Here is a 12071-nt window from a genome sequence, read left to right as displayed (position 1 = left end):
AACAAAAAAAAGCAACGTTTTCTTGACGTAAGGCACGGCTCAAAAATGGTGAGTGTGTGTCAATCGGTTCCGTGGAATCAGCGTAGTGTGTCAGTGTGGAGACGTGATACACTGGCACATAGGAGCTACTATGTTTGAACGTGTCCATTAATAGGCTCACACGGCCAAACAAAACGTCATAACAGTTTTAGAAATAAGGCGAAGGAAACGTGGGACGGCTAGGCAAGGTTCAGGGAAAACATCTTTCACCCTTGGTTCACACACGTTATTGAAACAAAGCCAAAATCTTTTAATAAGAAAACATTCCTGGTGTTTTAAGAAATATAATTAAAAAGAGACCTGTAGCATAAAGTACAGTCCGTCCCAAGCCCTTGAGAAACCTTCACAGATGCTCAATGCTTAACAGAAGTGTTAACGACTGAAAAGGAAGGAAAACAATTTAGGAGACTCTCTACCCCCCCCCCCCCCCCCCAATAAAAAGGGTGCTTTCCTTTCAGTGTAGCAAATATGTACAAAATCCTTAAGATTTTAAACTGCCAACCAGTCCAGAATGTTTATCAAAACTTACAATTTTTCTCTCAGTTTAAACTCAACAGCAATTTTTTTTAAACTAAGGTATTAACCATTTAAGAAAACAACCATTTACGGACGCGTCCAATATATACAGGGTCAGTCACCTAACGTTACCGCTGGATATATTTCGTAAACCACATCAAATACTGACGAATCGAGTCCACAGACCGAACGTGAGGAGAGGGGCTAGTGTAATTGGTTAATACAAACCATAAAAAAATGCACGGAAGTATGTTTTTTAGCACAAACCTACGTTTTTTTAAATGGAACCCCGTTAGTTTTGTTAGCACATCTGAACATATAAACAAATACGTAATCAGTGCCGTTTGTTGCATTGTAAAATGTTAATTACATCCAGAGATATTGTAACCTAAAGTTGACGCTTGAAACCTCCGACGTTCAGTTGCGTGTTGTAACAAACACGGGCCACGGTCGGCGAGCAGCATCTGCAGGGACATGTTTACGATGACGACCGTGTTTACGAGTGTTGCTGTAGTGCACTGTTGTGGTTTGGTCCAGCTGTCGCAGTGTCCGCATGTAGCGCTTGCTAATATTGTTATTCTGCATTCGTCTCCGCACGCAGACCAACTGTAGTACACCATGTTACCAGACGTCTGTGATAGTGTAGTGTTGTAGGAACTGTGACCATGGTGTATTCGAACTCTGAAAAGGCGGAGATGATACTCATCTATGGCGAGTGTCGACGAAATGCAGCTGAAGCCTGCAGGGTGTATGCAGAACGGTACCCGGACAGAGAGCATCCAACGTGCCGCACATTGCAAAACATCTACCGCCAACTGTATGCAACAGGTATGGTCGTAGCACGCAAACGGGTCCGTAACAGACCCGTCACAGGAGAAGCGGGTGCAGTTGGTGTGTTAGCTGCTGTTGCCATGAACCCACACATGAGTACACGGGACATTGCGAGAGCCGGTGGACTGAGTCAAAGTAGTGTCATGCGCATACTGCATCGTCACCGCTTTCACCCGCTTCATGTCTCGCTACATCAGCAATTACATGGTGATGACTTTAATTATCGAGTGCAATTCTGTCAATGGGCATTAACAGAGAATGCGTTACAGTCCTACCTGTTTACCGATGAAGCGGGTTTCACAAACCACGGGGTAGTGAATCTACGGAACATGCATTACTGGTCCGTGGACAGTCCTCGCTGGCTCAGACAGGTAGAGCGACAGCGACCGTGGACTGTAAATGTATGGTGCGGAATCATTGGCGACCACCTCATTGGTCCTCACTTCATTGCAGGGGCCCAAACAGCTGCAACATACATCGCGTTTCTACAGAATGATCTGCCAACGTTGCTCGAAAATGTCCCGCTGGAAACGCGTTGAGGTATGTGGTATCAGCATGATGGTGCACCTGCACATTCCGCAATTAACACTAGGCTGACCCTTGACAGGATGTTCGACGGGCGTTTCATAGGACGTGGAGGACGCATAAATTGGCCAGCCCGTTCTCCTGATCTTACACCTCTGGACTTCTTTCTGTGGGGTACGTTAAAGGAGAACGTGTACCGTGATGTGCCTACAACCCCAGAGGATATGAAACAACGTATTGTGGCAGCCGGCGGCGACATTACTCCAGATGTACTGCGGCGTGTACGACATTCATTACGCCAGAGATTGCAATTGTGTGCAGCAAATGATGGCCACCACATTGAACATCTATTGGGCTGACATGTCGGGACACACTCTATTCCACTCCGTAATTGAAAACGGAAACCACGTGTGTACGTGTACCTCACACCTCATGGTAATGTACATGTGCGTCAGTGAAAAAGACCAATAAAAAGGTGTTAGCATGTGGACGTAATGTGCTGTTCCAGTCTCTTCTGTACCTAAGGTCCATCACCGTTCCCTTTGGATCCCTACGTAATTCGGTGCTCTCCGATACACACGATCGAACAGCGGAGGAGTGGTACTCAAGCGTCAACTTTAGGTTACAATACCTCCGGAAGTAATTAACATTTTACAATGCAACAAACGGCACTGATTACGTATTTGTTTATATGTTCAGATGTGCTAACAAAACTTACGGGGTTCCATTTAAAAAAACGTAGGTTTGTGTTAAAAAACATACTTCCGTGCATTTTTTTTATGATTTGTATTAACCAATTACACTAGCCCCTCTCCTCACGTTCGGTCTGTGGAATCGATTCGTCAGTATTTGATGTGGTTTACGAAATACAGAGTTATTACAAATGATTGAAGCGATTTCACAGCTCTACAATAACTTTATTATTTGAGATATTTTCACAATGCTTTGCACACACATACAAAAACTCAAAAAGTTTTTTTAGGCATTCACAAATGTTCGATATGTGCCCCTTTAGTGATTCGGCAGCTCCCTGCTTTCTTTATTCGTCGACTTCCGCTGGCTACGCGTGAAACTTGCCCGCACGCGTTCAACCGTTTCTTCGCTCACTGCAGGCCGACCCGTTGATTTCCCCTTACAGAGGCATCCAGAAGCTTTAAACTGCGCATACCATCGCCGAATGGAGTTAGCAGTTGGTGGATCTTTGTTGAACTTTGTCCTGAAGTTTCGTTGCACTGTTATGACTGACTGATGTGAGTGCATTTCAAGCACGACATACGCTTTCTCGGCTCCTGTCGCCATTTTGTCTCACTGCGCTCTCGAGCGCTCTGGCGGCAGAAACCTGAAGTGCGGCTTCAGCCGAACAAAACTTTATGAGTTTTTCTACGTATCTGTAGTGTGTCGTGACCATATGTTAATTAGTGGAGCTACAGTGAATTTATGAAATCGCTTCAATCATTTGTAATAGCCCTGTATATCCAGCGGTAATGTTAGGTGACTCACCCTGTATACTTTCAAGACAAGCATTCAGTTACGTATAACCGATTTAAAATATTAAAGTCAGTGATTGCACCATAATTAATAAAATCTTACAATTTCTTTAAGTTAAACAAAAAGGAAAACTTTTAAGCTATGAACCCATTAAGAAAATAACCAACTATTTTAGAGATACCCCAAAACACTCCTTCAAGGCATACTTTCACTTATGTGTAACTGCTTTACGTAACTCTTGATTTGGCAAACCATTTGCAGAGCTGTCGTCCCCTGGTTGTCGCAGATTCGGACGTCCAGACACCCTTCAGAAAGGCGTCGTCTTTTGCAAGGCGTGTCCCTCACGGCGACAATACTAGAACAGCTGACTTTATACCACTTGTCCGGAAGTAGTTTCAATAAACATACACTGAAGGAGAAAGTAAGTCCAGCGCGAAATAGTTGAGTGCCTTTGTGACACCACACGCAATGTGGAAGCACGGAGCTACCAGGGGCTCGAGAGGCAACGGGCAGAAAACGGGGGCCGCAACCTCACGCGGCCGTATCGAACCAAAACACAAGAGGGAAGTTACGGAGACCCGGAACAACTCAAGAGCTGGCCGACAGACTCCAAGGTTAAACCAAACAGTCGCCCAGCTCAGATCGGCTCCAGAGAAGACAGCAGCTTGCACAGTTCAAGGGATGGGGTTAATGATACACACCCGCTACCCCGAAGATATCAGAAAATACACTGAAGCTCCAAAGAAACTGGTATACGCATGCGTGTTGAAATACAGAGATATGTAAACAGGCAGAATACGACGATGTAGTCGGCAACGCCTATGTGAGACAACAAAAGTCTCGAGCAGCTATTACATCGGTTACTGCTGCTACAGCGGTAGGTTATCAAGATTTTAGTGAATTTGAACGTGGTGCTATAGACGGCGCACGAGCGATGGGAACCAGCAGTCCGAGGAAGCGATGAAGTGGGGAAGACCATTTCACGAGGTTACCCTGAATATCACGAATCCTGTAAAACATCTCATCTCCGACATCTCTGCGGCCGGGAAAAGATCCTGCGAGAACTGGACCAACGGCGACAGAAGAGAATCGTTCAACGTGACAGAAGTGCAACCCTTTCGCAGATTGCTGCAGATTTCAAGGCTGAATCATCAACAAGCGTCAGCGTGCGAATCATTCAACGAAACATCATCGATATGGGCTTTCGGAAGCGAAGGCCGACTCGTGTACCCTTGATGACTGCACGATACTAAGCTTTACGCCTCACATCGGTCCGTCAACAACGACATTGGACTGTTGATGACTGGTAACATGTTGCCTGGTCGGACAAGTCTCGTTTGAAATTGTATCGAGAGGATGGATGTATACTGCTATGGAGACAACCCCATGAATCCTGCATGTGAGCATGGGACTGTTCAAGCTCGCGGAGGCTCTGTAACGGTGTGGGACATGTGCGGTTGGAGTGACATGAGAGCCCTGATACGTCTAGATGCGACTCTGACAGGCGGCACATACGTAAGCATCCTGTCTGATCACCTACATCCATTGATCTCCGTTGTGGATTCCTACGCACTTGGGCAATTCCAAGAGGTCAGCGCGACACCCCACACGTCCAGAATTTGTACAGAGTGGCTCCAGGAACACTCTTCACAGTTCAAACACTTCCGCTGGCCGCCAAACTCCCCAGACGTGAACATTATCGAGCATATCTGGGATTCTTTGCAACGTTCCGTTCAGGAGAGATACCGTCCCACTCTTACTCTTGGGACGGGCTTATGAACAGCCCTTGGAGGATTCAAGGTGTCAGTTGCCTCCAGCACTACTTCAGGCATTAGTCGAGTCCATATCTACATCTACATCCATACTCCAGAAGCCACCTGACGGTGTGTGGTGGAGGGTACTTTGAGTACCTTTATCGGTTCTTCCTTCTATTCCAGTCTCGTACTGTTCGTGGGAAGAAGGATTGTCGGTATGCCTCTGTGTGGGCTCAAATCTCTCTGATTTTCTCCTCATGGTCTCTTCGCGAGATATACGTAGGAGGGAGCAATATACTGCTTGACTCCTCGGTGAAGGTATGTTCTCGAAACTTCAACAAAAGCCCGTACCGAGCTACTGACTCCTGCAGAGTCTTCCACTGGAGTTTATCTATCATCTCCATAACGCTTTCGCGATTACTAAATGATTCTGTAACGAAGCGCGCTGCTCTCCGTTGGATCTTCTCTATCTCTTCTATCAACGCTATCTGGTACGCATCCCACACCGGTGAGCAGTGTCCAATCAATGGGCGAACAAGTGTACTGTAACCTACTTCCTTTGTTTTCGGATTGCATTTCCTTGGGAATCTTCCAATGAATCTCAGTCTGGCATCTGCTTTACCGACGATCAACTTTATATGATCATTCCATTTTAAATCACTCCTAATGTGTACTCCCAGATAATTTATGGAATTAACTGCTTCCAGTTGCTGACCTGCTATTTACCACCCTCACTGAAATCCAGCTGCCGCCGCGAGGCGAGCGCTTCCACCGGAACAAGAAGATCTCAGAAGCGAACAAGCAAAGGACAGACAAAACCCGGGATTTCTAGGGCAGCACGGCTCGTATGCCATGAATTAAGTTGTCCCATTTGTTGGTGTACCACCGAAAACCGGCCAACGGGACTTCAAGGACTGCTGTAGCCGTCGCAGCCACCTAACAAGGAGTAGAGTCTTGTGGTGGCCGGTATCCTGTTTCTACAACCCAAATGCACATGTAGATTAATACGCTTCTTTATTTACATGAACTAGAACATTTACGTAACTTGAATAGAGTCCACGTTTTGTGACACAAGCTCATTACTAATAGTCCTCTTATAGAGTGATGTAAAGTAAAATTCTGGTCGCTATGTACTGTCGTAGCCTGTGACAAACTAAACCCGCTCTGTGTGTATACTGACAGACGCCAAGTGGATAATTGAGTGATTCAGTGAGTGAGCGAGCGAGCGAGTGAGACCCTCTGGTCAGCGGCGGTTGGCCGAAATAGATGCTGCCGAGAGGGCGTTGGCGGCCTGTTGCTTGTGGGTGTGTCTCTGGCTTTAATATTTTTTTTGGTGGTATTCAAAAAATTTAAAATCCTCTCTCACAGCGGCCTGATTTAGCTTCACTGATCAGGATAGTAAAAACATCCGTATGTTAAGGGAATTTTTATTCACAAAGCATGCTTACCACATTCACACAGTTCAATACTGTTCTATCCTGATTACATTGAGCTTAACTTAAATTCCATAAGGCAGTGAAGCAATTTCGAAGTCTCGGTGCGACGAAAATTGTCAGTCGATCTCCGGAAAACATTTGTAATAATTATTAACTTTCGGTGATCACATGGGGAAGACCGGAGATCTGCTGGTAAGACCGTGTTAGCCTGTTTATTTGAAATAACTGGATATCTTGAGCATACAAAACGGCAGGTTCGTCCAGTGTAAATCAGACGTTCCCCACTGATCCCGTGCAACACAGCGTAGTAAGCAGACACTGTCAATAATAATCAGTTAAATAATAAGCGAACACACTTTAGTTTAGTTCATGTATTAAATTCCTTCTCATTCAGAATCTCATCAAGATGGCGACTAGCTCAACGATACATACATATACATCCTCGTTCTTTCACGGCTAATCGGCAACATCTGAATCATTCTTTTCATAAGAGAAAACATAGATAGCAGAGAAGCTATTCCATGGAGTAAATGCACGCTACAAGGAATAATAGGGCTTGAAACTACTTTGCATTGATAATCATCGTATATTAAAGTTTAGGAATCGGTAAGATAAGAAGAGATATTTCGAGATATGTACTGAGTTATATAATTTATAAAATTTCTGAAAATATCGCGGAGAGACTGCTGCAAGAGACATTACATGGCCTCTGTTGTGATAGGCGCACTTGATCCAGTGTCTGCTAATCGATCTTTGTGGTTCATCTTTGCCGACTGGTGTCCTGGCTACAACTTACAGCAGCACGGATCTTAACAACACACTAACAGTTAGGGGCTGAAGACGAGTCACACCTTGTCAAGAACAGTGGGTTTCAAACCCAACAGGAATTGCTGCTGTCAGTGAATGCAGGTCCATATCAACAAGTTTCCTACTGTACATTGCGAAGAGAACTTCTGTGCAATGGATGCTTGTCATCGAGCACTTCGAAAAAGGCCATTGCTGACAACAGCAGTTCAAACTGTACACCTTCAGTGGACCAAACAGCACAGAAACTGGACAGTGGTGGACTGGACGCGTGTAGTGTTGACATTTCTTCTTCTTGTTGATGATTACCATGTACTGCATGTACTCCATTCTTCCAAGATGTTACAGCTATATTCACAGAGCTGAAAATATATGTTCCTGGTTTGATGTATGTTCGGTATCCTTTTGTTCTGAGTCATCAGTCTCCTGTCTCATTTGATGCGGCCCCCCACGGATTGCTTTCCTGTGCCAACCTCTTCATCAGAGAGTAGCCCTTGCAACCTACATCCTCAATGATTTGCTGGATGTGTTCCAATCTCAGTCTTTTTCTGCAGTTTTTGCCCTCCACAGCTCCATCTAGTACCCATCGGATGTCCTATCAACCGTCCCATTTCGTCACCAGTCTTTCCTTTCCTATCTGATACTGCACAGAACCTCCTCACTTCTCACTATCAGTCCACCTAATTTTCAACATTCTTCTGTAGAAGCACCTCTTAAGTGCTTCGACTGTTTTCTTTACTGGTTTTCCCACAGTCCATGTTTCCATACCACACAATGCTGTACTCCAATTGCACATTCTCAGAAATTTCCTCCTCACATTAAGCCCATGTCTGACATAGTAGGCTTTTCTTGGCCAGGCATGCCCTTTTTGCCATTGCTAGTCTGCTTCTATGTCACTCTTGCTCCAACGACATCAGTGTTTTGCCGCCTAGGTAGCAGAACTATCAAGGCTAGATGCGGTGTTAGATAGTATGAGCGTGATGGGTTCTGGGGCCGAGTAATTTTTGACCGGTGTGCCTCGTTGCTAATTTCTCTAATTCCTAATGTTGTTTTCGTCATAAGTATACAGTTCTATGTGGAAACTGTAGGATTCAATTTACAGCGATAGTAACAAATAAATAAGGATTTATTACGTTGCAGTGCCTGTGTTGCTTCGATATGCCCTGCAATGACCTTCAGTCATGCATGCATGTCTGAAGAACTGGCACTGCTACGATCGTCACCTGTATGAATGGTTCAAATGGCTCTGAGCACTATGGGACTCAACTGCTGAGGTCATTAGTCCCCTAGAACTTAGAACTACTTAAACCTAACTAACCTAAGGACATCACACACATCCATGCCCGAGGCAGGATTCGAACCTGCGACCGTAGCGGTCGCTCGGTTCCGGACTGAGCGCCTAGAACCGCTCGGCCACCCCGGCCGGCAGCTGTATGAAATACAAGAATTATATTCGCATTTTCGAGTATGATGAAACTCCAGATGCAGAACTGATTGGCAGTTGCCATGCCTAAAAACTGGGCCGCGACTTCAATCATACGTCTCTTTCTCCACGGGTTCACAGCATCCGTGCGAGCATAGGATTTAAGGCATATGGAAGTTTGGGTCTATACAGCGAGCGTGTACGGATAGCCGAAGTGCTTAAAGCGATTTCTCACATACAGTGCGGTATCCGGGTTACAGACCTGGTCCGGCACGTATTTTCATTCTCACCGATCACGTGTGCAGCTAGAGTAAACAAAGTCTGTAGGTTTCTTATGCAGAATAAACTATCGTTACCCGCATAACTCGATGCACTTCATAAGTCGATATTTCCTATGCTCTTTATTTTGTAAGTAAGGAATATCTGTCACGCGTCTTTTGCAGCCATAGTTTCGTGATTGTTGTGCCAAACATAATTTAGTTCATTATTTGTACGGGCGCTGAAAACCGCGCAGTTGAGCGCCCCACAAACCAATCATCATCATCATCTTAAAAACCGATGACGTTCCTCTTCCGAAACAGCTGTAGCAGAAGCTGTACCATTACACGAATCCAACGAGTGCAACAAATTTTTTCAGTATCAGGTTAACTGAGCACTTGAGTGAAAGGTAGTTTGCGAGTGAAAACTTCGATATGTTGGTACTTGCTTGGTACAAAAACACTGCCAAGCCCGCCCTAATCTTAAGTTAAAGTTTAAACAGTCACACGAAATGATAGTCACTCGTAACAGCTAGTTTATGCTAATCACCCGAACCCCTTACCAACCGGATCAACTGTGACAGAATACTCGTTCAAATATTATACAATGTGACCAACATGGATGTTCAGTCTGCGGCCACGGCTTGTGTAACATGCTTCTCGGATTTTGGTTCCTCAAGAGTCCCAGTTTACTCAGTAAAATCGGAGTTTCACATGGTCGCTGTCCTCAAACGTTCGCGTCCACTTTGCAGCATTCCACGGTCAAGTTTTAATCATTATTCTGCAGTATCATTGTGGTGTCACCGTCAGACACCACACTTGCTAGGTGGTAGCCTTTAAATCGGCCGCGATCCGTTAGTATACGTCGGACCCGCGTGTCGCCACTGTCGGTGATTGCAGACCGAGAGCCGCCACACGGCAGGTCTAGAGAGACTTCCTAGCACTCGCCCCAGTTGTACAGCCGACTTTGTTAGCGATGGTTCACTGACAAATTACGCTCTCATTTGCCGAGACGATAGACATAGCCTTCAGCCACGCTATTTGCTACGACCTAGCAAGGCGCCATTATCAGTTGCTATTGATCTTGTAATTCATGTATCATCAAGAGCGATGTTCACCAATTATGGATTAAAGTTAAGTATTCCAGAAGCCACGTACCTTTGTTTTTACTAGTCTCACCTGCTTTAACTGTTCCAGACCTCACGCCAGCCTGCGTGATCTTAAACGCGTGCCTTTCGGCTACCCGTCACACTGGATTCGTTGTCTTGCCAGTCCACAACAATTATCACATATATTCGGAGGTCCCTATATATGCACCGAACATCATGATGGCTGAGCTCCGATCTTTGGACTTCCCAAAGCAATTTCTTAGGCCACAAATTACGCGTGAACGTACTGTCTTCATATGGGGTGATAAACATCATAGTCAATCGTGTATTAGTATTAAACCACGCAATCCCACGTCCTTTACCTTTGACCAATCACGGCTTAATAGCTTTTTTTTTGAGCAATTTACGAAATGAAAAAATTTAGAAATCCATAAATATCGAAATAACCCTCTTTAAATAACAGAATTACCGTGAAATGTCTCTTTTTCTCAGTTCCACAAACTGGCTAGTTGTGCATTACAAAGTCTCCTGAAAGTATAATTGAGTTCCTCTCTGTACAATCACAGTTCTTACGCTAACGCCTACTCGGTCAATACACATAACGATATTCATTAGATATCTTACTTTCCATCCACGCCATCATTCACAATAGCAAAAAAAAAAAAAAATTACAATAATTGGTGAAAGTCGCAATAATAATCATTACAGCTATGTTTCCAAAATATGTTCAACTACTTGATAATTTCCCAGTCCGTAAGAAGCTGACACCTCTCGGCGACAGTCTTAACTACTTGCAGCTAGCTGCTGGATCGGAGCGCATCTGTCATGCGGTAACCATGACTCAGTGTCTGGAGCTGTCTGCCCGCTACCGTGTCTGGGATTTAGGCGCGATATCAAGCGCTGCGCCTCAGCACCAGAGACAGACAGACAGACAGACGAGGAACACAAATTCCATCGCTGAGAAGGAGGCAGAGCCGCTCATGCAAGTTCCGAGACCCAGTGCACTCCGTTTTGCCCGTTCCAGTCCTCAACACCGAGGACCCCCCTGCGGGTCCGGGGATTAGAATAGGCCCGCGGTATTCCTGCCTGTCGTAAGAGGCGACTAAAAGGAGTCCATCCCCCTCACGGGGGTAGTTCGCGCCTGCGTCCGGAGACGGACGGTTCCACGACCTATCATCGTGGTCCTTTTGGTTTTTTCACTTCTCGTTTCTTCCTTCCTTTTGTTGGTTCCTTTCTTTGCTCTTCTCCACCTCACTGTCTTCCTTACTCTTTCCCTTGCCTTCTCCTTGCCTTCTCATTGCCTTTTTCTCCTTGCCTTCTCATTGCCTTTTTCTCCTTGCCTTCTCATTGCCTTCTTCTCCTTGCCTTCTTATTGCCTTCTTCCCCTTGCTTTCTCATTGCCTTCTTCTCCTTGCCTTCTCTGGTCTCCGCCTCGGCGTTTGAGACAGTCTGTCCTCTTTCTCCCTCTCTCTCTTCTTTTTCCTCTTCTTCCTTCCTCCCTGTGCGTGTCTGAAGGCCGACCCACGCGTTCGCACGCGTAGCCGGTGACGGGGTAACGCGTAAGTCCCCGCCCTGGGTAGACATGTAAGGCACGCGCGTACCCCCTGGTAAAGGCCAGGCCCGGGGAGGGGTGATTGCCTGAGCTGATACCTTCTGACCATGCCGATTGGTCCCTCCGTCTGTTTCTCGGGAGGTGTGACCTGAGGTGTAAACATTCACCTAAGGCGGGAGTGCCCTCTGAGAGGGTCCCCACAAGGAAGGAGCGCGCCATCGGAGACGCTGGCAATCATGGGGGATTCCTCCGCAATGGATTCTACTCCATCTCTTTCGACTTCGACCCAAAAACGGAAACGTGACCAGCCAACAGTGACAAAAGTACTACCGCCTGC

The 12071-nt window shown here is 45.8% G+C and overlaps 1 non-coding gene across 1 annotated transcript; it reads right to left on the bottom strand.

Annotated features, from left to right (window-relative positions):
* Positions 1-8733: 8733 nt before the first annotated feature.
* Positions 8734-8816, bottom strand: Trnap-cgg (transfer RNA proline (anticodon CGG)). The gene has a single exon. It is a non-coding gene; the product is annotated as a tRNA-Pro (tRNA).
* Between the last annotated feature and the right edge of the window lie 3255 nt (positions 8817-12071).

Source organism: Schistocerca serialis, chromosome 10 (assembly GCF_023864345.2).
Source record: "Schistocerca serialis cubense isolate TAMUIC-IGC-003099 chromosome 10, iqSchSeri2.2, whole genome shotgun sequence".
NCBI classification, from domain to species: domain Eukaryota; kingdom Metazoa; phylum Arthropoda; class Insecta; order Orthoptera; family Acrididae; genus Schistocerca; species Schistocerca serialis.
This window is presented reverse-complemented; position numbering and strand designations above follow the sequence as displayed.